Source organism: Myotis daubentonii, chromosome 14 (genome assembly GCF_963259705.1).
Source record: "Myotis daubentonii chromosome 14, mMyoDau2.1, whole genome shotgun sequence".
Classification (NCBI taxonomy): domain Eukaryota; kingdom Metazoa; phylum Chordata; class Mammalia; order Chiroptera; family Vespertilionidae; genus Myotis; species Myotis daubentonii.
In genome coordinates, this window is record NC_081853.1 from 2,679,603 (window position 1) to 2,704,700 (window position 25,098).

Genomic DNA, 25,098 nt, shown 5'->3' on the forward strand with positions numbered 1-25,098 from the left:
TGATTAAGTGGCAGCATCTAGTTTATGCAGAACTGGCTTTTCTGAGTCTAGAAGACCCTGCTCATTAGATAAGCAGCGCTTTGTTGAACTCGGATGGAAGTTGAGGTTTTATGAATTTGATTCTGTTCTCTTAATTGGGAACATTTAGAAGTAATCCCGGGGACTCTCACTGTGGAGGCTCAGAGCTGGCTGATCCAGGGAAAGAGATGTTTTGAGCTCTGACTTGACAGGTTTGAGTGACAGTCAGCCTGAGTAATTCAGTTTCCCTACTTCCCCATTTCTTCTAAAAGAACCAACCATATAAGGAGTTTTAAGAGACCCAAGCCATTCTGGATTATGTGGATTCTTATAGTCATTTTCAAAAGAGGCAGTTTGACAGAGAGATGTACTCTGGGACTTTTACATGTGAGGTAAACCCATTAGAACAGTGATGGCGAACCTATGACACACGTGTCAGAGGTGACACGCAAACTCATTTTTTTGGTTGATTTTTCTTTGTTAAATGGCATTTAAATATGTAAAATAAATATCAAAAATGTAAGTCTTTGTTTTACTATGGTTGCAAATATCAAAAAATTTCTATATGTGACACAGCACCAGAGTTAAGTTAGGGTTTTTCAAAATGCTGACACGCCGAGCTCAAAAGGTTCGCCATCACTGCATTAGAATGTACATGTGTTTAAAAATGGGGACTTAGTTACCTAAATGATACACATATTATAATAAGGTGTTGCCAATAGAGCAAGAGAACCCTCTGGAAAACGGGTGCCTAAGGAGCGAGATCAGGAGTGAAGTCCGCTGGTATTGTTAAGCATCCTGGAAAATTCCTATCCCACATCAGTGGTCCCCACGACGTGTGGACGGCAGCATCAGCGAACTCTCTCGATGAAGCACTTCTTTAGCACACGGTGTGTGGAGAGAAGCAGGCTGACTTATGGGAAGGGTGGACTCTACAACTGTGTGGTTTATTAATTACACTTATTCCTTAAAATGAACCTGGGTGAACAGTCATCCGTTCTGTGGCATGGTGAACAGATGTTTACTGTGATTCTTTGCTCAGTGAGAAAACGGCCTCTTCCACCCAACAAAAACAGCCACGTTTTCTTGGCTAAACCAGAGCTTTGGCGCGTGGGTCTTACTTTATATATCATGGCTCCAGTCACACAGCCTTTCCAGGGCGAGGCTTAGATCACTGCGGCCAACAGCTGCAGGAGCGCTTTGCTCACAGTGATCTATTATGTGAGTGCTTCATTCTTATACTGTTCTTGGCGTTCGCCCTTCCTCATGGAAACCAATATGGTATGTGCAAGCCTCTTTTTGTTTTTCTTGCCTAAGCGTGTCAGCCCCTCCTTAAATTTTTAAGGCTTTCATATAGGCCTGATGGCCATTCTAGTGAGGATTTTAATCATGGAAAGGTTCACCTTCTCAGTCTGGGAGTTAGGTTTTTGCTGGGCTTTCTCTGAAATAAAAGGGATCTTCTTACCTCGTATTTTGTGTTTGAAAAGCGCTTTTTCTTATTGTGTATTGGGCCCACTGTACCCTCTCACTCCTCATATATATATATATATATATATATATATATATTTTTTTTTTTTTTTTTTTTTTTGCCAATTCCTGTTTTTTACAAGCACTGAGTGGCCGTGAACCTTTAGATGGTCCCTGCCCACACCTGCCATTCATGGTTCTGATAGGTGTTTCAGGAGCCGCCCCCCCCCCCCCCCCCATCTCTCCTGAATTCCCCCAGGGAGAGTGCTGTGTGCTGTTCGCAGCAGAAAGGAAGCGGCAGCTCAGAACTCAGCTGTTCCTGGGAAGCTCCCTGTTGGAGTGAGAGCGCTGGGTGGCCCTTGTGGACCTTCCATTGCCAGAAGCAGCAGGGACTGTGCGTGAGGCAGGAGAGGAAAAAGAAGTCCTATTCAGGGAAGCATGTTCAAGTTGGGAAAGGGGAGCTACAACTGGGCAGGGGACCATGGCTCACAAAACTAAAGCCATCTTTTTAATTCAGGTGGAAAATCGGGTTTTGGTCATTTTGGTGTATTTTATAAAATAAAAAATCAGTTGTTTTTCTACAACTCCAAGTCTTTTCTTTGATCCAATTAAAAATAAATCTTGAGATTGGGAAACCAAGGTTATAGGCCACTTCACTGATAATATGTGGTGGTTGGAGTGGCTTGAGTTCTCCGTTTGTTCACTTACCTCCTTGTGGTCTGGTTAGCGCTGAGGGATACCTTGGGAGATCCATGGGTTTGACACCAAAGCTGAAACTATCCAAATCCGATTCTTACTTGGTCTGACTTTAAGAGAACGGAAGAGAGCTCTGAGAAGTAAAATGACCAAAGATGTCTACTCTGGCCACTTGGCTGATTAGCAGACATATTGTTTGTCCTTTTAAGTGATTCCAAATAATGCATAACATTCCAGACATTTTAGTGTTTCAGAACGTTTGTGGATGGCAGGCTTTGAAAATGTAGCCAATTTGCAAAAAGAAAAAATTAGGATAAAAAAATATAGAACCAAAAAAAACCCCTTAAAGTTTCCAATTCATTCACTGTCAAGGTTGAACATTTCAAAGCTGGGGGAAACCCAGCAAAGGCCCCCTCTGCCCGTGCCAGACACCTGTGCCCTAAATGCTCCTGGGAAGGAGGGTGGGCCCAGGAGCCTGCTGGGGACTGGCACGCCCAAGGGGAGGAATCCGGGCTGGGCTCACAGGCAGTTCTGGGAGAGAACGGAGCCCAGAGGGAGGGCCTGGCGCGGACTGTGCGCAAAGGGCTCCTTCAGCCCCTTGAAGAGCTCACCCTTCCAAGAGCCCTGCTTCCCTTGAGTGTGGCCACAAGGAGGTCCGGGAACTGTGGCCGGGCGGAGTCAGGCTTGCCTTCATTTTGTTTGATTCAAAAAATGTAATTAAGATTTAAAAACTTATATGAAGGAAAAACCCCAAAGCCTACCCCTCACTCCCCAAAAAGGGGAAGCAAAGCTATTTAAAGTACGAGATTATTCTTAGATGATGGTTCACTGCTTTCCCCCAAAGGCTGTAAAAGGCATTGTCAATAGGACCTGAGTCATTTCTCTGCTGGAAAAACGAAGTTGAAAACATCGGGGCCTGAGCGCACCCGAGAAGGAATTTGAGTTCGACTTCCCTTCAGTCCTTAGAGTAGGCTGTGTGTCCTGGTTTCTTCCGTGGTTTGGTCCTTTGGGTTTGTCAAACTATAAATAGTGGCCGATGATATCGCTACAGTAGTGGGCAGTAGGCCGGGCCCCCAAATATATCAGCAGAACTAGCAATCCCAAAAGCCTGGCTTAATAATGTAGCCCTGCAAGTGACCAGGGTCTCGCTGTGCCGGCTCCTGTTGGGAGCAGCACACTAGCACGATCTTACTGAACCCTGATGAACACTCTGCAGTTGCTACTCTTAATGCCTTCGTGTTCCAGGTCAGCAAATGGAGGATCAGAGAGGCCGCTCTGTTGAATCGCCTGGGGCTGTAGAAAAAGTAACTGAGACAAACCAGAACTGTAGCCCCGTGAACATGCATGCCAGGGCCAGGCTCCTGTTGCGAAGGTGCTGGCAGGGGGATGCCATGGGGGGCCGGAGGAGGGCGGGAAGGGATATGGGACTCTATACTATTTTTGCTACTTCCTATAGGTCTACAGTTAATTCAAAATTAATTTTTAAAATGGCAGATTTTACACTTGAATCAAGGTCTGTTTGTTGTTGAAATCCAGTTTATCCACAGCTCTGCCTTCTTAGATCCCTTGCCCAACACGAGGGTGGTCTCTGTCCCACCGTCTCATGGTCTGCTGTAGCTCAGCTTATTTAGGGACTAACATTTTCCCTTCCTTCTCAATGCCCTTCCTTACCGTGTCCCTCCTGCCCCCCCTCACATGCCCCCGCCCTGACCTCGGGGAGTCAGACCTCCCTGGGAGTCTCTCAGTAAATGGTTTCTTGAGAAGAGAGATGGTGAGACTTTGATGGTTTTCATAATGCCTGATGAGTGCATGGAGAGGCACTGTGCATCTGAAAAGGAGAATGGCAATGGGAAGGCAAACAATTACTGGCTTACAGCATCCTATATAATAAAGAGCCAATATGCTAATTGGACCAGATGGTGGAACCACCTTTGGGAATGACCTGCCGGAATGATCAGTGGGTGGGGAGCGGGGCCAGTGAGCCTGTGCCGCCAGGCCAGCCATGGCAGTCCCGCACCTCCTCTTCCACAGAGGTGGCAGGAGAGGCGGCAGCGCAGCCCTGGTCTTGGTCCTGGCACAATGCCTTCTGCAGAGGCAGCCGCAGGGGAGCGGGCCTAAGCTGCAGTCAGACATCTCCCGAGGGCTCCCGGGCTGCAAGAGGGCTAAGGCCGGGCTGAGGGACCCCCCAAGTGCACAGATTTTTGTGCACCGGGCCTCTAGTGTAAATATAAGCCAAGTTATTTGTGTAGCAAAAAAACTACTAGACTCAAATTCAGAAAATCTATCTTTTAAAGCCATAAATTTGCTTGGTCTTATGACTGGAGAATCAAGCTCTAGGATATGTTGGTAGATCTGTTAACTGGTTGATTCACTCAAATTATTTGAAATTTTTCTTCTGTTTTAATAAAGATGTTTATAGCTACAAGTTTTCCTCTCAACTCTGCTTTACCTAGACTCTCTTAAGCTTTGGTATGCTATGTCTTTGTTTTCATTAATCGCAAAGTATTTTTGTTTTATTGTGTCTTTTTGACCTGTCTATTATTTAGGAATGTGTGGTTTAATTTCCATGTTTGTTAATTTCTCAAATTCTTTGTGTTATTTATTTTTAATTCTAATTCATTTTAATTAGAGCCTATATTTTGTATTACTTCAGTAATTTTTAATTTATTGAGGTTTGTTTTATGGCCCAGCTTATAGTCTATCTTGAGAGTGTCCATGTGTGCTAGAGAAGAATATATCATGTTGTTGTTGGGTGGACTTTTCTAAAGATGTCTGCCGAGTGTCTGTAGGTGTCTGCTAGATGTCTTTAGGTGCCTGTAGGTCTGTAGGTCTGTAGGTGTCTGCTAGATGTCTGTAGGTATCTGTAGGTCTGTATGTGTCTGCTAGATGTCTGTAGGTGCCTGTAGGTGTCTGTAGGTCTGTAGGTGTCTGCTAGATGTCTGGTAGATGTCTGTAGGTGCCTGTAGATGTTTGTAGGTTTCTGGTAGATGTCTGTAGGTGTCTGGTAGATGTCTGTAGATGTCTGTAGGTGTCTGGTAGATGTCTGTAGGTGTCTGTAGGTGTCTGGTAGATGTCTGTAAGTGTCTTTAGGTGTCTGGTAGATGTCTGTAAGTGTCTTTAGGTGTCTGGTAGATGTCTGTACGTGTGTGGTAGATGTCTGTAGGTGTCTTTAGGTGTCTGGTAGATGTCTGTAGGTGTCTGTAGGTGTCTTTAGGTGTCTGGTAGATGTCTGTAAGTGTCTGTAGGTGTCTGGTAGATAGATGTCTGTAGGTGTCTTTAGGTGCCTGGTAGATGTCTGTAGGTGTCTTTAGGTGCCTGGTAGATGTCTGTAGGTGTCTGTAGGTGTCTGGTAGATGTCTGTAGGTGTCTGTAGGTGCCTGGTAGATGTCTGTAGGTGTCTGTAGGTGTCTGGTAGATGTCTGTAGGTGTCTGTAGGTGCCTGGTAGATGTCTGTAGGTATGTGCTAGGTGTCTGCTAGATGTCTATCTGTCCTGATATTGCTTGTGTCTTTTATTTTCTTGTTGATTTTCTCCCTAGTCCCTAGTTCTAGGTAGTATTGTTAGTGGAGTACTGAAGTCTCCAGCTATTGTTGTTGAATTGTCTGTTTCTCTGGTCAGGGACCCTGTTTTGTAGGTGAAGACTTTCTTGAAACCACAAAGAGCACTCTTGTTATGTTCCTGCTTCCAGGACTTCATTCAGTTTTAGGATTTAAAAATTATACACTAATGGAAAAGCTTGGTTTTATAATGGGGCAGCTCTGGCACTGATAGAGGTGTTTAGGCCATATTTGCAGGCAAAGAGGAGTGAAGGGTGGTGGCTCATGTATTTTATTGTTGTGGCAGTCAGCAGAGTCCAACTGAGGGCAAAGGGCTTTGCCTTCCCTGCTGTAAGTCAGTGTTCCACCTCTGTGCTTCACTGGCTCCATAGACATGGACTCACCCAATGCAAACACGTTCCATGGGGAAAATATGCCTTTTTTTTTTTTTTTAGAAAATTAGAATAAAATGGAATTTTCTCGTTGTTCCTAAATGTATGGCTCTACTGCCCATTCTGTGTGTGGGCCACACAGCAAACTCCAGGTGCATCTGTCAGAGAGAAATTGCTTTTCTGCCCAAACACAGAAACGTGAAACAAACCAATTTGGGCACAAGTAGTATATGCTAGATTTACTTAGTGTCTATCAAGCGTCTTCCTACAGTCGTTGCATTAGGGCAAGTCCGGAGCTGGAACTCCCTGCCTCGGCTCCGGTGCACACACAGCTCCCACGTGGACAGTGATGCTGCTTGCTGATTGTTTTGCTAGCAGTATTATGGCCAAACATTGAATTTTTTTCCTTTGCAGCAGTATGTTAAATTTGTTCTAGACATATGTCAATGAGAAAGCAGGGGGTGGGGCAAACACACACATATGTAAAAAGAGAATTCCTCACTGAATATATTTTTAAAAGTCATTTGTCTTTGATTTCTTTATTTCTTTAGCCATTTTGTTATCCTTAACCACATTTCGGTGTTTATCAATGAGCAGTGAAATCGGTTAGCCATGCTTCTAACTTCACTATGAGTGAGATACGGTTTTTCAGAAGAGATTGTACATGTTAAAGGCATTTTCCTTCTCTGTCACCTGGGAGCATATGTCATAGGGTTGGTTGTTGGTGGAGGAAGCCAGGAGGTTCTGTATCTTCAGTTTCTCTGAGAAAGGAATTACTGTTTTTGTTGTTTCTTTTTAACTTGTGGCCTCCCTACCTTCTGAGCTTCCCAGCAGCCGTCAGCTCACCACTCTCGCACCGTACTGCTGCCAGCATTCTTGGTTTACCAATTTGAAGTAAACAGAAAATCTTGCTAATTTGAGCCCAATTGGAACCTTAACACTATAATGAAGAACTAATTTGAAAGCAGACAGACATATCTCACAAAATTAGAGCCAACTTTTAAATGCTCTTCAGGAATTGAGAGTCAGAATGGTGTTCTGCAGGAGTGGGATGCTGACACCCAGAGGAGTTGAAAGCAGTGAGCAGAGCCCTCATGGGGCCTTTGGATGACGCAGTCTGACGGGGTTGCACCCAGGCTGATCTCAGTGTGGGGATGACGGTGCACCTAGAGGACAGGTTGTGGTTGCCACGCTCTTGATAGATTTTGACAAATTAAACAGTGGTAAAGCTGCTTGGAAGTTAGCCACGTCTTTACCATGATTTATGTCAATGAACTGGGAATCACTGGTTAATTTTGTAGTTCTTACAGTTTTATGGTAACTGCTGTTGTTGTACATTTAGCCATGTGTGGCGTCAACTCAGCGGGATGCATTTGATGTTGTCAGCTACCTTTTGACATCATAATAGATTTCAGTGGCCAAATCTTTCTCGACAGAAGAAGATGGGGAGAGCGGTACGGAGTGTTTGGGTCACACCAGACACAGAGTGTACGTTGGCCTTTCTGAGATTGAAGAGCTCCGACGGCAAAGTGGGGAATGAGGCCCTATTGACTGTTGTCTCTCTTCTTCTCACTTGCCCTGACCCTACCTGGCATCATGTTCCACGCAGGCGGCTTTCCCCTGGGACGTAAGTGAGCCTGTCCTTTGGGTAGCACGTCACATGAGGACCTGGTGGACCCTTCTGATTGGCACGCCCTCCGGCTCTGAGGCACCTGGGTGCCCTCTTGTTGGTGCTGGAGCACGGGTCCCATAGTCCTGTATTTTTCCTCATCATGCTTTAGCATTGATTACATCATTTCACAGAAAATATTGATTTTCTCCCTGGTGATTAAAGACCCTGTGGGGAGGGAATTTTGTAGTTAGGGTGTTTCTTTCCTCCCTCTCTTTTTTCTACTTTATTCAAAATGCCTCCTTAATAATTGTCCTCTTCAATAGCTATTATGCTTGACCTGCCAATGAGGGAAGGATATTAGTGGATACCCCTGCCTTTTTGTACATTTGTTCTTTGAGGTTCTCTATTCTTACCTTTAAATTATTTTATTTTTAGGCCCTCCATTCTGTGTGTAACATTTTGTAGGTCCCATTTTGACCTGTCAACATCTTGCCTCCCATTTCTCTAGGTCATTTGCTCTGCTTGAAAGCATGTTATGACTCCACTGGCCAAGCTTTCATCGTTCCATTTCATACACCTCCTTCAAGTCTCTTCAGAGGAGCTTCCTCCTCGCACTTGCGGTGAGCTTGACGGTAGGACGGGGTGAGGTGCGTGGCCGGAGGGCCCCCAGTTACTGCTCCTCCGTGGACTTCAGCCCTGTGTCTTAGGTGCCTTGTTTGGAGTTTCCATTTGGCAGGGACTCTGCTACTTTATGTTGCCATAGCCTTGCCTTCTCTCGTCTAACAAATGTTAACAGTGATTAAAATGATCAGTTATCAATCCGTAGCCAGGAAGAGTTTATTAAACTTTTCTAGCACAGCTACATTGCCCTTGAGATGAAAGTTTCTTGTATCACAGAATAGCACTTTTAAATCAGATCCATGGACTTCTTGGGCTCCTGCTACTTAATGCTGTAAAAGGGTTTTACATTAGCCATCTCCCATCTGGAAAGTGTGTATGCCCTTTGTCATGGCATCAAGAAATAGCCAATATTCGTGTATTTGAGATAAATTCTAATAAATGTAGTTGTGTAATGTATTTGGGGGGGTAAGCATTCATAACAACCATTCAAGTCAAGAAACCAAACTTTGTCAGCCCCTCAGGTGCCATATCCCACTTCCAGTGCCTTCCAGAGGTAACCAGGACTTCTATAGGAATCATTTCACGTGATTATTTTATTAGGTACTTGTACATCCATAGACACCATAATTTAGTACTGCACATTTTGTAAAAGTTGACATGTCTTCTAAGTTTCTTAATGTACAAGTTTCTCTCTCTTCCTTCTTCTCTTGAGCGGTAGCTTCCCAGAGCCCGTCCCCTGCCTCTCACGTCTTCTCCATTCCTGCACCTCGGCAGCTGGGCTCAGAGGCTCACGTTTGATCCCTTGGCAGGACTCTAAGTGATGGTTCTTTCATTCAGAAGGGACATACTCCCTTATTCTTTCTTTTTGTAGTGTTAACAGTCATTAATGCTCACTGCCTAGATCCAGTAATTCACTGGGAGTTGCAAAATGGTGATATTCTAATTCTATTGTATTAGCTGGAATACGTTTGTAATTGCCACCTATTCTTTGGTTACTTGGTGAAACTCTTTATGTAGAAATAAAGGATAGCCGGGCCGGCATGGCTCAGTGGTTGAGTGTTGACCTATGAACCAGGAGGTCACAGTTTGATTCCCAGTCAGGGGACATGCCTGGGTTGCAGGCTTGATCCTCAGTGAGGCAACAGATCAATGATTCTCGCTCATCATTGATGTTTCTATCTCTCTCTCTCCCTTCCTCTCTGAAATCCATAACAATTTATTTTAGAAAAAGGAAAAAGTTTGGCTCAGAGGATAGAGGGTCAGCCTGAGGACTGAAGGGTCCCTGGCTTGATTCAGGTTAAGGGCATGTACCTTTGGTTGCAGGCTCAATCCCTGGCCCTAGTTGAGGTGTGTGCAGAGGCAAGCAATCGATGTGTCTCTCTCACATTGATGTTTCTCTCTCTGTGTCTCTCCCCCTCCCTTCCATTCTCTCTGAAAATCAAATCAGTGGAAAAATATCCTCAGGTGAGGATTACCAAAGAAAAAGAAATAGAGGACAAATGCCTGGTTCTTTCCAACTGTCCACATTTTTTAAAACTAATGAATTTGTTTCATGTCACCCTCTGAAAGCAACCAGTACATCTATATATATAAAAGCCTAAGCCACCAGAATGACCAGTTGCTATGATGTGCACTGACCACCAGGGGGCAGATGCTTAATGCAGGAGCTACTCCCTGGTGGTCAGTGCGCTCCCACAGTGAACCTTCCCGGCCGGCCAACCTCCTGCTATCCCTCCCCCCGGCTGGCAGGCCCCCGGGATGGGACAGGGAACTGGGGATGGGTGGTGGTGGTTGTGGCCCCTTTCCCAGGGGGGTAGAGGGCCGGCTCCCTCCTTTGGGACGGCGGCCAACCTCCCATTCCCTGTCCCTCCCCCCACTCAGCAGGCCCCAATCGGCCCCCCGGCTGGCCACTGTGGTGGTGATGTGGCAGTGAGGGAAGGAGGGGTGGGGCAGGGAGCTGTGTGGTAGGGGGTGCCGACAATGGTGGCATCGGTATCTGGCGTACGTTCCTTCTGTGCCTGGCCTGGCGACCATTGCCTCCTCTCTGGCCTGGCCCTGATCGGCCTGGCCCCGATTGGCCCTGATCACCGGCCAGGTGGAGGGACCCCACCTGTGCATTAATTTTGTGCACTGGGCCTCTAGTTTTAATATATTTCCAAATCATGAATTTAAATATTAGTTGGTTTTAATCCATGGAATTTCTTATTTTTAACTGAAGATCAAATTATTCATCTGATCATGGAACTCCTTTTTTTAAAAATATATTTTATTGATTTCTTACAGAGAGGAAGGGAGAGGAATAGAGAGTTAGAAACATTGATGAGAGAGAAACATCGATCAGCTGCCTGCTGCAAACTCACCACTGGGTATGTGCCTGCAACCAAGGTACATGCCCTTGACCAAAATCGAACCTGGAACCCTTGAGCCCGCAGGCCGATGCTCTGTCCATTGAGCCAAACTGGTTAGGGCTGATTGTGGAACTTCTTTACATTGACTCCTTGTCCTCCTGAGATGATCCCACTGGTCTTCATCGCTTCTTGGCTTACTGCTGGGACAAAATGTCTCAGACTCACCTTATATTTCTTGCCTGAGAATTGAAATTGGCCACTTTGCTTCTTTTAGTGGAAATTTGTGTTTCAAGACAATTATCTCAGTGCTAACAATGCTCATTGTTGCTGAATTGGTCATTGTGTCTAGGTCTCATGAATTCATACTATTTCCACTTCATATTCAGGAGTAGAGGGCTTTTAGTCAGCTTATCTATTACACTAGAAGCCTGGTGCACAAAATTCATGCATGGTGGGGGAAAGGTGGTCCCTCAGCCCAGCCTGCACCCTCTCACAATCTGGGACCGCTCGGGGGATGTCTGACTGCCGGTTTGTCAGCAGTCTGACATCTCTCTCTCAATCCGGGACAGCTAGCTCCTTACAGCTTGCCTGCCTGCCTGCCTGACTGTCCCTAACTGCCTCTGTCTGCCTGCCTGATCTCCCCTAACACCTCTCCCTGCCTGCCTGATCACCGCTGACTACTCACCTGCCTGCCTGATTGCCCCTAACAGCTTCCCTGCCTGATCGCCCCTAACTGCTCACCTGCCTGCCTGATCGCCCCTAACAGCTTCCCTGCCTGATCGCCCCTAACTGCTCACCTGCCTGCCTGATCGCCCCTAACTGCTTGCCTGCCTGCCTGATTGTCCCTAGCTGCCTCTGCTTCGCCCCCCACACCCAGGACCCAGGCTTCCTTCCTTCAGTTGGTCTCAGGCACCCGGGACCCGGGCTTCCCTCCCTATGGCTGGCCACAGGCACCCGGGACCCGGGCTGTCTTTGCCAGGGCCGGTCGCAGGTACCCGGGACTCCAGGTGGCTTCGCCCGGGCCCCAGCTTTGTCAGGAAGGACATCTAAATGATGTCTGGAAGACATTTGGTCTATCCGGTCTAATTAGCATATTACCCTTTTATTAGTATAGATATTTGTCTCCATTGTTCCTTGCTTGAGAATCCTGATTCTCAGGAGTATAGGGATGACAGACTTAGAGTATGTAATTACTAATTTGCTTATTGTTCCAACTGATACGTGCAACAGTTCCAGAATAACAATGCACATACTACAATCTCCAGTTATGATTACCAAGAACATACTATTCCTAATCTCTATTATTTTGAATGGCTTATTATGTCTATCTTTTTAGTGCAAATAGCCATTTGTGGTATACTTTTCCCTGTTAATCCTGTTCTAATCTTAGTTCTATAGGTAAGTTTTTTCCGTGCTCAAAAACAGTCTCTCACACTGACTCCTTATTAGACTAGGCATCACCTTCCCCAGGTTCCACTGCTGTTGTAAATAGGCTCATCGCACTTTTTATTTAGTACTTATTACAGTTCGGGCGGGTCTCTCAGCTCCTTCAGTTGCCCTGTGTTTTCCCTCTGCTTCTTTACAACAGAGGCTGCTGCTCTGTAAGATTTGTGGTCAGTGTTGGCTATTTTTTTTTTCTTAATAACAGAGAGATTGGGAAGAGAGAGAGAGAGAGAGAGAGAGAGAGAGAGAGAGAGAGAGAGAGAGAGAGAGAGGAGAGGGAGGGAGAGAGAGAAATTGAGATTGGGCACACGCCCAACCCCTGACCAGGGATCACACCCACAACTCGGGCATGTGCCCTGACCAGGAATTGAACCTGCCACCCCTTAGTGTATGGGATAATGCTCCAACCAACTGAGCCACACTGGCCAGGGCAATCAGTGTTAGCTTTTCCACACTTGTTCGTACTTTGTTGTTTGAGGTAATGCCTGTTACCACTTTTGTTGTAAATATGTCCATGGGTTTTCGGCTTTAGCCTTAGGCAGTTCTGTTTTTATGTGAGGATTTGGGAAGATTCAAAAACTCTGCTTTTACCTCTACCTCTATTTTCTTAATAACTTGATTTATTTAAATTTAAAAAATCAAACACTTCTCCCAAGTCCTTCACCCCCTGCTGTGGCAACCATCAGTGTGTTCTCTCTATCTATGAGCTTGGTTTTGTTGTTGTTGTTTTAGATTCCACATTTAAGAGAAACATGCAATATTTGCCTTTCTTAGCCTGACTTATTTCGTTTACTATAATGCCCTTGAGTTCCATTCGTGTTGTCACAAATGACAAGATTTTAGTTTTTGATGGCTGAATAATATTTTGTATATATTTGTATACTGCAATTTCTTTACTCATTCATCCATTGATGGACACTTGGTTGCTTCTATGTCTTGGCTGTTGTAAATAACCCAGCATATATCTTTTCAAATGAGTTTTTTCATTTTCTTCAGATAAATACATATGGTAGTTCTACTGTTTACTTTTTGAGAAACTCCATGCTGTTTTTTTGTAGTGACTGCACCAGTTTACACTCCCACCAACTATGCACAAAAGTTCCTTTTTCTCCACATCCTCAGTAACATTTGTCATTTCTTGCTTTTTAAAAAAATATATATTAGCCATTCTAACAGGTGTGAGGTGATATTGTGATTTTAATTTGCATTTCCCTGTTGATTTATGATGTAGAGCATCTTTTTTATGTGGCTTTTGGCCACCTGTATATTTTCTTGGGAGAATGTCTATTCAGATCTTCTGCCTGTTTTTAATTGAATTGTTTTTTTGTTTTGTTTTGTTCTTGAGATGTATGAGTTATTTATATATTTCAGATAGTAGTTCTTTCTCAGATACATAATTTGCAACTATATCCTCTCTTTCTGTGGGTTGCCATTTATTGAAGAGGCTGTTTTTTCCCCTGTGTATATGCTTGGGTCCTTTGTCATAAACTAAATACATATGAGTGCATTTATTTCTGGGCTATCTTTTCGGTACCGTTGATTTAGGTATCTGTTTTTATGCCAGTACCATATTGTTTTAATTACCATAATAATTAGATGTGTAATATAGTTTGAAATAAGGGAGTAGGATGCCTTTAGCTTTGGTATTCATAGTCTTATATGGTTCCATGCCAATTTTCTATAATTTCTCTGAAAAATGCCCTTGGATTCTTGATAGTATTACACTGAATGTGTATATTGCTTTGGGTGATATGGACATTTTAACAATATTATTTCAATCCATGAATGTGGACTATTTTTCTATTATTTGTGTCTTCAGTTCTTTCATCAATATCTTTTAATATTCAGTATATAGGTCTTTTACTTCCTGGAAAATTTAATCGATCAATCATTTGCTTCCTGTATGCACCCCAACTAGAGATTGAACCGCAACCTAGGCATGTGCCCTGACAGGGAACCAACCCTGAAAGCTTTTGGTGTATGGGACATGCTCCAACCAATTGAGCTTCAAGCCAGGGCTGGGATTGTTTTCTTAATTTCTCTTCCTAATAGTTCATTATCAGTACATGGGAATGCAACAGATAATTGTGTATAAATTTTGTATCCTGCAACTTTACTGAATTTCTTTATTAGTTCCAACAGTTTTTGGATGGAGTCTTCAGGTTTTCTATATATAATATCATGTAATTTGAAAATAGCAACAGTTTTACTTCTTTCCTTCCAATTTGGACGGCTTTTATTTCTTTCTCTGGTCTAATTGTTCTCACTGGGACTTCCAATACTAACTATAATAATAAAAGCATAATTTGCTAATTAGACCAGACAACCTTCCAGACGTCATTCTGGACATCCTTCTGGACAAAGCCGCCATGGTGGGGGCCGAGGCAGAGGCAGTTAGGGGTGATCAGTCAGGCAGGCGAGTGGTTAGGGGCAATCAGGCAGGAAAGCGAGTGGTTAGGGGTGATCAGGCAGGCAGGCAGGTGAGCTGTTAGGAGCTGTCGGTCCTGGATTGCGAGAGGGTGCAGGCTGGGCTGAGCGACGCCACCCCTCCACCCCCCACATGAATTTCGTGCATGGGGCCTCTAGTGTTGAACAAAAGTGGTAAGAGTGGGCCTCTTTGATTTGTTCCTTGTCTTACAGGAAAAGCCTTCACCTTTTCTCTGCTGAGTCTGATGTTAGCTGTCACCTTGTCATATATGGCCTTTATTATGTTGAGGTCTGTTCCCTCTATACCAACTTTGTTGAGAGGTTTTGTTTTTCGTGTTGTTTTTTTCAATTATAAAAGGATGTTGAAAAATGACCCACTCAGACAAATGCCTTAAATGAAAACAAGTAAATGGCTACAGGAAGATAAAGACACATAGACCCTTAAAAAAATAGAAAGGGCTGTTGAATTTGTCAGGTGCTTTTCCCGCGTCTCATGATGACCATGTGATTTTATCCTCATTGTTCACGTGGTGCAGCACATTGACGGAGTATAGCTACTGCACCACCTTTGCATCCCTGGAATAAATCCCACTTCGTCGTGATGCAGATCCTTTGAATGTACTGTTGAATTCAGATTGTTAATACTTGCTTGAGGATTTTTGCATCTTTGTTCATCAGGGATATTGGCCTGTAGTTTTGTTTTTTTGTGGCATCCTCGTCTGCGTTAGGCATCAGGATAATACTGGCGTCATCCAATACGCTGGAAAGAGTGCCCTCCTCTTCTTTTTCTGGAAGAATTTGAGAAAGATTACTCTTCATTCCTTTCTGAGTGTGTGTTAGAATTCACCAGTAAATCTGTCTGGTCCTACCCTTTTGTTTGTTGGGAGGTTTTTGATTACTGATTCAATCTCCTTACAAGTAATCGGTCTGTGGAGCTTTCTATTTCATCATGACTCAGTCTTGGTGAAATCTAGGTTTCCAGGAATTTATGCACTTCTCAGTTGTCCAATTTGTTAGCATGTAATTGATCCAGAGTAGTCTCTTATGATCCTTTATGTGTTTACTAGGGGCCCGGTGCACGAAATTCGTGCACTGGGTGGGGGGGGGGCGGGAGTGTCCCTCAGCTCAGCCTGCCCCCTCTTACATACTGGGAGCCCTCAGGCGTTGACCCCCATCACCCTCCAATCGCAGGATAGGCCCCTTGCCCAGCCTGACGCCTCTGACAGAGGCGTAGACCCCCATCACCCTCTGATCACCTGATCGGCCCCTTGCCCAGGCCTGACGCCTCCGCCAGAGGTGTCAGGCTTGGACAGGGGACTCCCATCTCCCCCGATCACTGGCTCTGGCCCCCGCCCAGGCCTGAGGCCTCTGACCCAGGAATCATGCCTGGGCAGGGGACCCCCATCTCCCTCTACTCGCTTGCTCCACCCCCCGCCCAAGCCTGACGCCTCTGACCCAGGCTTCAGGCCTGGGCAAGGGGACCATCATATCCCCATAATACCCGGCTCCGCCCCCCACCCACGCCTGATGCCTCGGCCAGAGGAGTTGACCCTCATCACCCTCCGATCACCAATCACCAGATCGGCCCCTTGACCAGGCCTGAGGCCTCCGGCAGAGGTGTCAGGCCTGGGCAGGGGACACCCAGCTCCCCGCGGTTGCAGGCTCCGCCCCTGCCCCTGCCCAGGCCTAACACCTCTGGCCTAGGCGTCCGGCCCAGGCAGCGGGGACCCGCAGCTGCAGCGGCCCCGCGATCGTGGGCTCTGCTTTAGGCCCAGGCAAGGGACCCCTAGCTCCTGGGACTGCCAGCTTCAACCGTGCCCAGCTCCCATCTCTGGCTACACCCTTACTTCCTGCTATCACTGGCCAGGGTGGCAAAGGCGCCTGATTCTCCGATCATGGCTGGGGGCAGGGCAAAGGCGCCCCCAGGGCCGCCTTTGCCCTGCCCCCCCAGCTCTTAGCTCCCCCCTGGGTTTCCGATCACTGTCAGTGGCAGGGGGCTTCTTCCTGCTTTCCCTTTCGCCTCCCTGCATTGTGCCTACATATGCAAATTAACCGCCATCTTAGTTGGCAGTTAACTGCCAATCATAGTTGGCAGTTAATTTGCATATAGCCCTGATTAGCCAATGAAAAGGGTATCGTCGTACGCCAATTACCATTTTTCTCTTTTATTATATAGGATGGTATCAGTTGTAAAATCTCCTTTCTCATTGCTGATTTTCTTTATTTGAGTTTCTTTTTTTCTTGGTATGTCTAACTGTAAATTTGTCAATTTTGTATATCTTTTCTAAGGACCAGCTCTTAGTTTCATTAATATTTTTATTGTCTTTTTAATCCCTTTTATTTATTTGTGCTCTAATTTTTTTTATTTTTTTATTTTTGGTTAATCCTCACTGGAGGATATTTTTCCATTGATTTTTGAAAACGTAGAAGGGAAGGGGAGAGACAGAGAAACATTTTTCATTTTTCAAAAAAAAGAAGAAAAAGAGACACATCAAATTGGTTGCCTCTTGCACGTGCCCCAATCAGGGCTGGGATGGAACCTGCAACAGAGATACGTGCCCTTGACCTGAATCGAAACCGGACACTTCAGTCCGTGGCCTGACACTCTATCCACTGAGCAAACTGGCTAGGGTTCGGCTCTGATCTTTATTGTTTCCTTCCTTCTACTACATTTAGGCTCCTTTGTTCTTCTTTTTCTAGTTCCGTAAGGTTTAAAGTTAGGTCACTTATTTAAGATTTTCTTGTGTCTTAGGTAGGCATTTATTGCCATGATCTTTTCTCTTAGAACTGCTTTTGCTGTGTCCATAAATTGTGTATGTTACATTTTTATTTGCCTCAAGATACTTTTTATTGCTCTTTTGATTTCTTTTTTGACCCATTAATTGTTCAGTAACATGTTGCTTAATCTTCAGATATTAGTGACTTTTCCAGTTTTCTTCCCCCCTTATCCCCCCACCTGCAAAAATAATCCCACACTTTTTTAATTTATATAGAGTCCTAACCATTTCCAGGGCAGGAGGAATGGGAGCGGTCCCTTTTTCAGTCCAGGAGCCTCCATAATGTTGGTCTGTTGTTACCAAACACACAGGCAAGTGCATCATGGATTTGGTAAAGTAACTGCAATGTTCAGTGTCTCTGCTGCAGCAGCAAGGTAAGCGTCATCTCTGCTTCTGTAAGGATCCTGGATCTAGGAATTTCAACAGTTACTTCTCCAACTTCAACTTCTGAAGGTTTGAAATCAATTAATAGAGCGGTAGACAGGCATGTAATTGCAATTTCCTCTGTCTGTTCAAATGCCCAAGCAAATTTCTTCTTCACTTTTTTTTCCTCAAGAAAGTTGATTGACTTGGTTTGTTTAACTCCTGCTGCAGTGGCTTTAAACCCACAGTCGTAACCTGCAGGGTCACACCTGCACACCTGAGGCCTTATTCTGCATCTGTCCCCAGTAACATCAGGCAGCCACCCGGAGGCCTCGTTCCAGCTCTCGGTGTGTAGACCTGGAACATATCAGCAGTTCTTTTACTCAGCATGTCCACAGGAGTCTCACAGCCATGCCTCACAGCACACCCTCTGTACCTGGGTCTGCTGTCAGCTGTCATTCCTGTCATCACGGCCAATGATTTTGGCTCCCAAATAGGGGAGTTATGAATAAGGGAGTCGCTGTGCTGGAATCCAATGATTTGTCGGCTATCTTCTGTGTGACCGTACTGCACTGTCTTTCCCTCTGACAATGACTGGTACTCATGTACGGCATCCCGGTCAGTAGCCTAAAAGCATATTCTACTTGGCAGAGCTGACCCTCCGGGAAAAACGATAAAGCGGTGGTCACAGCCAGCCTGCGTCCTTGGGACATGTTAGTGCACCCACTACTTCGGGCATGGTTTCTGGGCCCCTAGCTCCCATAGCAGGTGCACCCAGTTTTCTTTGTGCAAAGAAAGAAAAGTTTTATACCATAGTGGTCTGAAAATATGCTTAATATGATTGCAATTCTTGTAAATTTATTTAGACTTGTTCTGTGGCCTAAATTATGATCTGTTTTGGAAAATGTCCCATATGCATTTGAGAAGATTGTGTCCTCTGTTGCTGTTGGATGGAATCCTCTAGCGTGTCATTTCAGGTCGATGCTTCCTTATTGATTTTCTGTCTGATGATCTATCCCTTGCTGTAAGGTGGGTGTTAAAGTCCCCTAGTGTTTATTAATGCTGTCTATTTCTCCCTTTAGGGCTGTTAATATTTGCTTTATATACTTAGGTGCTCCTATGCTGGGTGCATAAACATTATATCTTCTTTTGTAATTGACACTTTTTATTATTATGTAACACTTTTCTTTGTCCTTTACTACAGTCTTTGTTTTAAAGTTTATTTTGTCTGATATAAATATAGCTACTCTGGCTTTCTTTTGGTTTCCATTTGCATGAGATACCTTTTCCCGTCCTTCACTTTCAGTATCAGTGTGTCCTTACATCTAAATTGAGTCTCTTGTAGGCAGCATATAGATGGGTTTTGTTTTTCTTCCCGTTCAGCCACCCTGTCTTTTGGTAGGCAAGTTGAATCCATTTACATGTAAAGAAATTATTGATAGTTATGTGCTGTGGTCATTTGTTGTGACAGTAATAGGGCTAGACTTTGTGGAAGGAGAGATCAGTGTCTGGCTGGATCATTTATTCCAACTGTTTCAACCATCGCCACCAAGTGGGTTGCTGAGGTCACGTTCTGCTGATGCTCGTTGGCCACAGGTGAGGTAATTGGGCACCGACATGAGCCACGTTGGCCGTTCCAAACTGTCAGAGTCTCCTGGGCAAAATGGAAGCTGCTGTCATAGCAGTGGACAGCGGTGACATTTCCTCCTCTCACACCCTCCCCGCCCCATGGCAACTGTGTGGAATGCAAGCTTTATCCGGAATTCTGCCAGAGGGACAGAGCGGTATTGGAAGCAAACCCGGAGAAGCCTACAGCTTGTTGGTGTGAGGCCTGAAGTCCCTCTCCGCTGCACACATACTCCAGCAGGTATCTCATATGGAAGGTTTACTTTGAGGAGCAAATAACACTATTTTGATGGCAGACTTGACCAACTTTCTAGTTGAAATGTGACAGGGTTCTTTCCTAGTACCACTGAGCTCCAGGCCTCCAGTAGTTCTCAAGGCCTGAGGCTCTTAGGTATTGACACACAATCTTTCAGCTGTCATTTGTCTTGAATCTACTTATTTCGCCAATGAAAAATAATTGTGGACCTTCCTAGTGCTGGTGAGTGGACTTTCTGACGCAGTTTTAAATACCAGGATTTGAGGCACTTGCATGGCCTTCTCTCATGTACAGAAGGATGGGAGGAGGTCCTGGGAGGACATTTCTTATTGAGAAAAATTTTTTGCATCTTGGTCATAAAAATATAAACATATATGTGCAGCTGATTTGAAAGAGCTAATTATAATGAACAAAAGAGTGAGAGCTAGGTTAGAGGTACTTTAAGATGCCGGTGTGTTATCAGTAAACACACTCATGTCTCATAGAATTGAACTGCTCTTTCTAGGAAGTCAATTGCTCTACTTATAACTTTGAGAAATTGATTGGTGGTCAGATTTCATAGTCTGTGGGTACATATTTAAACACTACAGGCCTGGTGCACGAAAATTCATGCACTCAGGGGAGTCCCTCAGCCTGGCCTGCACCCTCTCACGGTCCGGGACCCTCAGGGATGTCCACCTGCCAGCTTAGGCCCACTACCAGGACCAGGCCTAAACTGGCAGTCAGACAGCCCTCTGGCAGCCTGGGAGCCCTTGGGGGATGTCTGACTAACGGCTTAGGCCCGCTCCCTGGGCGGGGGGGGTGCTAAGCTGTTAGTCAGACGTCCTTAGCGCTGCCGCAGAGGCGGGAGAGGCTCCCACCACCGCTGCTGCGCTGGCCAGCCATGAGCCAGCTTCTGGCTGAGCGTCACTCCCCCTGTGGGACCACACTGACCACCAGGGGGCAACTCCTGCATTGAGCGTCTGCCCCCTGGTGGTCAGTGCACATCATAGCAACCAGTCGTTCCCGTCATTCCGCCATAGGGTCAATTTGCTTATTACCCTTTTATTATATAGGACTAGGGGCCCGGTGCACGAAATTCGTGCACTGGGTGTGTGTGGGCGGGGGGAGTGTCCCTCAGCCCAGCCTGCCCCCTCTCACATACTGGGAGCCCTCAGGCGTTGACCCCCATCACCCTCCAATCTCAGGATCGGCCCCTTGCCCAGTCCTGATGCCTCTGACAGAGGTGTCAGGCCTGGGCAGGGGACCCTCATTTCCCCCCATCTCTGGTTCTGCCCCCAGCCCAGGCCTGATGCCTCTGGCCCAGGCGTCAGGCCTGGGCAGGGGACCCCCAGACCCCTCCGATTGCTGGCTCTGCCCCTTGCCCAGGCCTGATGCCTCGGCCAGAGGCGTAGACCCCCATCACCCTCCGATCGCCTGATCGGCCCCTTGCCCAGGCCTGACGCCTCCGCCAGAGGTGTCAGGCTTGGACAGGGGACCCCCATCTCCCCCTGATCACTGGCTCTGACCCCCGCCCAGGCCTGAGGCCTCTGGCCCAGGAATCATGCCTCGGCAGGGGACCCCCATCTCCCTCTGATCACTTGCTCCACCCCCCGCCCAAGCCTGATGCCTCAGCCAGAGGTGTTGACCCTCATCACCCTCTGATCACCAATCACCGGATCGGCCCCTTGACCAGGCCTGAGGCCTCCGGCAGAGGTGTCAGGCCTGGGCAGGGGACCCCCAGCTCCCTGCGGTTGCAGGCTCCGCCCCTGCCCAGGCCTAACGCCTCTGGCCTAGGCGTCCGGCCGGGGCAGCGGGGACCTGCAGTGGCAGCGGGGGGCACCGCGATTACACGGGCTCTGCCCCTGCCCCTGCAGGACGCCTCTGGCTGAGGCGTCCGGCCCGGGCAGCAGGGACCCACAGCTGCAGCGGCCCCGCGATCGTGGGCTTCGCTTTAGGCCCAGGCAAGGGACCCCTAGTTCCTGGGACTGCCAGCTTCGACCGTGCCCAGCTCCCATCGCTGGCTCCACCCCTACTTTCTGCTATCACTGGCCAGGGCGGCAAAGGCACCTGATTCTCCGATCATGGCGGGGGGGCAGGGCAAAGGCGGCCCCGGGGCCACCTTTGCCCTGCCCCCCTGCTCTTAGCTCCCCCCTGGATTTCTGATCACTGTCAGTGGCAGGGGGCTTCTTCCTGCTTTCCCTTTCGCCTCCCTGCATTGTGCTTACATATGCAAATTAACTGCCATCTTGTTGGCAGTTAACTGCCAATCTTAGTTGGCAGTTAATTTGCATAAAGCCCTGATTAGCCAATGAAAAGGGTAGCGTTGTACGCCAATTACCATTTTTCTCTTTTATTAGTGTAGATGGTTCAGTTCTGTGGCAGCTGGGAGATCTGGTTCATCCCAAGAGTCAGCCCTGCCTCTCTCTGTGAGTGACAGCATGGCTTCCTTCCTCCCTTTCAACTGTTCCTGCATTGATTTTTGAGAGCCCTCCCTTCACAGCATTTCTGAAGCCATCCTTTGTTTTAACCTCTGGTTTGGTTTTTCCTCTTTTCTTCAACGTGGCCCTGTTGTCTCTAACTTTGGGAGACAGTGTAGCATGGTGGTTGAGACATTGGCTTCTCGCGTGGACGGTGGACTCCAATCTATGATATGCCATTTGTTACCTGTATGACTGGGACCTACTTATCTTGCTGGACCTTACTTTCCTCGTTGTTAAGTGGAAACCAGAGCAGTGTAGTGCTGTGCCTCGTACACAGAAAGTGTTGCTTTCTAATGATCCCTTCTATTCCTACTGCTGCTCTGACTGGTTTGGTTTATCGCCTCTTCCCACCTCCTTCTGTAGGTTCCTCCAGGTTTAGAACTCCTCCGGGCCCTCTTATACCCGACAGCCTAGCACAGCCCATCTTTCCAAACTCGCACAGCCTTTGTTTTCTTCCTTCCAACTTCAGTAGGTTTAGGGATTTGCTTAAAATGTATCCTAACATTTACCCACCTAAGACATGCAACTAGTGAGCATGACCAGAAAGCCTTTCTAGCTTCCGTTGCATTTTACTAGACAAACTGGGATCGTGTGCCCAATACCTGACCCCAAACTCTCCCTCCCTTCCTCCCATTCCATTTTTACAAATGCATTCTCCCTCCTGAGGAACTGCCATGGGTCTTGTGTGGGGCACCAGACACCACCCACTCTGCCACCACAGTCATTATTAAAGAACTAGAGGCCTGGTGCATGAAATTTGTGCACTGGGGAGGAGGGCGTCCCTCAGCCCGGCCTGCACCCTCTCACAGTCTGAGAGCCTTTGGGGAATGTCTAGCTGATGGCTTAGGCCCGCTCCCTGGACATCCTCAAGCTGTCAGTTAGACATCCTTAGCGCTGCTGCAGAGGCAGGAGAGGCTGCCACCACCGCAGCAGCACTCGCCAGTCATGACCCCAGCTTCTGGCTGAGCGGTGCTCCCCCTGTGGCAGCACACTGACCACCAGGGGGCAGCTCCTCTCCTGCGTTGAGCATCTGCCCCCCTGGTGGTCAGTGCACGTCATAGCGACCTGTTGTTCTGCCTTTTGGTCAAATCGAGTAATACTGCCTCTCAGAAGAGTATTTCTGTTTTGAATACACTGAGTATAACATGCCATATTTTGTCTTTAAGTGTTAAAATCCATTTGGTATCTGATACACAAAGAATTTATTTATCAGGTGGTCTCATCTCCATTGAAACCCCACACAAATGTTTCATAAGAAATAACTCATTTTGTAGGAAATGTCTTTATATGCACTTGGTGTAACGGTTGCTTTAGGTCCTAGGCGAGTGTTGCTGGTCAAAGTTAACTTAGACCGAAACTGGAGGGCAGAACTGTCATAGGAACTAAGAGGGCTTCTTTCTTGTTTTCTGATGTTCAGGGTTCGAAGCCATGGGACGGCAACCTCAGGACTGTTGTGTTTGGCCTGCACAGCATTTTAAAATAATGTGTATCAGGTGCCAGCATTTAAATCTGAGGAGATTACACCTAACACAGTTTCTGAAATTATTTTGTGAAAATTTGCAGCTACACTGGGTTCACATTCCCCAGTGGCTGGAGCCAGACAGTGGCTGCCTCCCTTCAGCGGGGCCTGGTGATGCCCTCCCCTGGGCGCTACGCTCCCTGCGCCCTCTGCCCGGACAGGCCTTGGGCTGTGCGCCCTCTGCCCGGACAGGCAGGCTGAGAGGGCTGCTCCTTGCCTCACGTTGCAAAGGAAAACCAAGACAGTGGCACCAGAGACTAAACAAAATGTTGAGTCTAATTTTCAGACAGTATATGGGTTTTTGGAAATCTGAAGTGCATATATGTCACCTTAGGAATACAGATGTAATTCCACCCTGTCAGCACGCGCTAGAGGTTTCCATAAGCCTGTGCAGCAGTTCTGCTCTCCCGACTGCGCGGCAGCCTCTGGCTGTAGTCCCCTCCCCTGTGACTGAGACACGGACGCCCAGACCCAGGTCGGAGGATCTGCTGGAGGCCCTGCAGCCGGTGGCTCCATGAGAACAGCCACCTGGGCTGCTGGCGAGCCTACAGGGGCACCGGTGTGCCTGCGGACTAACCCATGGAAAGCCCTGTCCTGTCGCTGTTCTGGGAGGTTGGAGTTTAGAGGGAAGCCTTTCCTCTGGGATTCTGCTGGCACTCGCGCTGCTCACCCCGGCTTCCCCAGACCCGCGCCCCTGCCCCTCCTGGCCCTGCCCTCCAGGCACCTCTGAAAAGGCCCCTGGCCCTTCGGCCCTAGGACAGACTTGACAGGCTGGATTCTGGTTTTCCTTCCCCGATTGCTCAGATTCATTTCCAGGTCATGTTAATGACGTCTTAGAAACTTCTACCCAAGCAGGGTCAGCCAGCTTCACCAGGGCCCAGCTCTGGGCTGTCTTCCTGGCTTCAGCCCTGCCACGGCCGCCTGGGGAGCAGGGCTGAGGCTGGACATGGGGCAGCGCCCGGGGCAGGGGCCCGCTCCAGGGAGGCAGGTACTGGCTCCGCACTTCTAACACCCCCCCCCCCCCAACACACACACACACTATCCATGCGGCTCCCATGTTGACAACCACAGGGCATGGCTCCTTTCCATGAAACTCCCCCAAGGCCCTCTCGCTTCCCATGGCAGGTCCCTGCAGGAAGTCCTCACTCTCCTGTGGCTGGAGGCCTTTCCTGGACCCCACACCCATCCAGGCTCCGCGCCACCGCCCCCTGAGGCCCTGGCAGCTGTCACCGTCCCAGGAAGAGCATGCTCGCCCCCCACCCCTACCCCTGGACTCCGGTGCCTCGTGAGGAGCCCTTGCCTTTGCGCCTGGGGTTCGCCCCACCTGGCCCCCTTTCTGCTGCAGAGAAACAAAACGTACGTGTTCCTCAAGATGATGAGCTCTTGGGGGAGCCCGGGTGTGAGCGTCCCCCGCCCTCGCCTGTCCTCCTTCCAGACCAGAGCTGCTGGGAGCACCTTCCAGGGTGAAAGGGGCCGCACGTCCGAGATGGAGCCACACGTGAGCCAGGCAGTGCGTGGGGCCTTGAGCACTAGACA

The 25,098-nt window shown here is 47.4% G+C and overlaps 1 protein-coding gene and 1 pseudogene across 16 annotated transcripts in view; one reads left to right on the top strand and one right to left on the bottom strand.

The window, feature by feature from the left end:
- FOXP1 (forkhead box P1) overlaps positions 1-25,098 on the top strand; it is a 487,040-nt gene that overhangs the window by 144,788 nt on the left and 317,154 nt on the right. The window lies entirely within an intron of this gene.
- Positions 17,686-18,313, bottom strand: LOC132215347 (proteasome subunit alpha type-6-like; annotated as a pseudogene).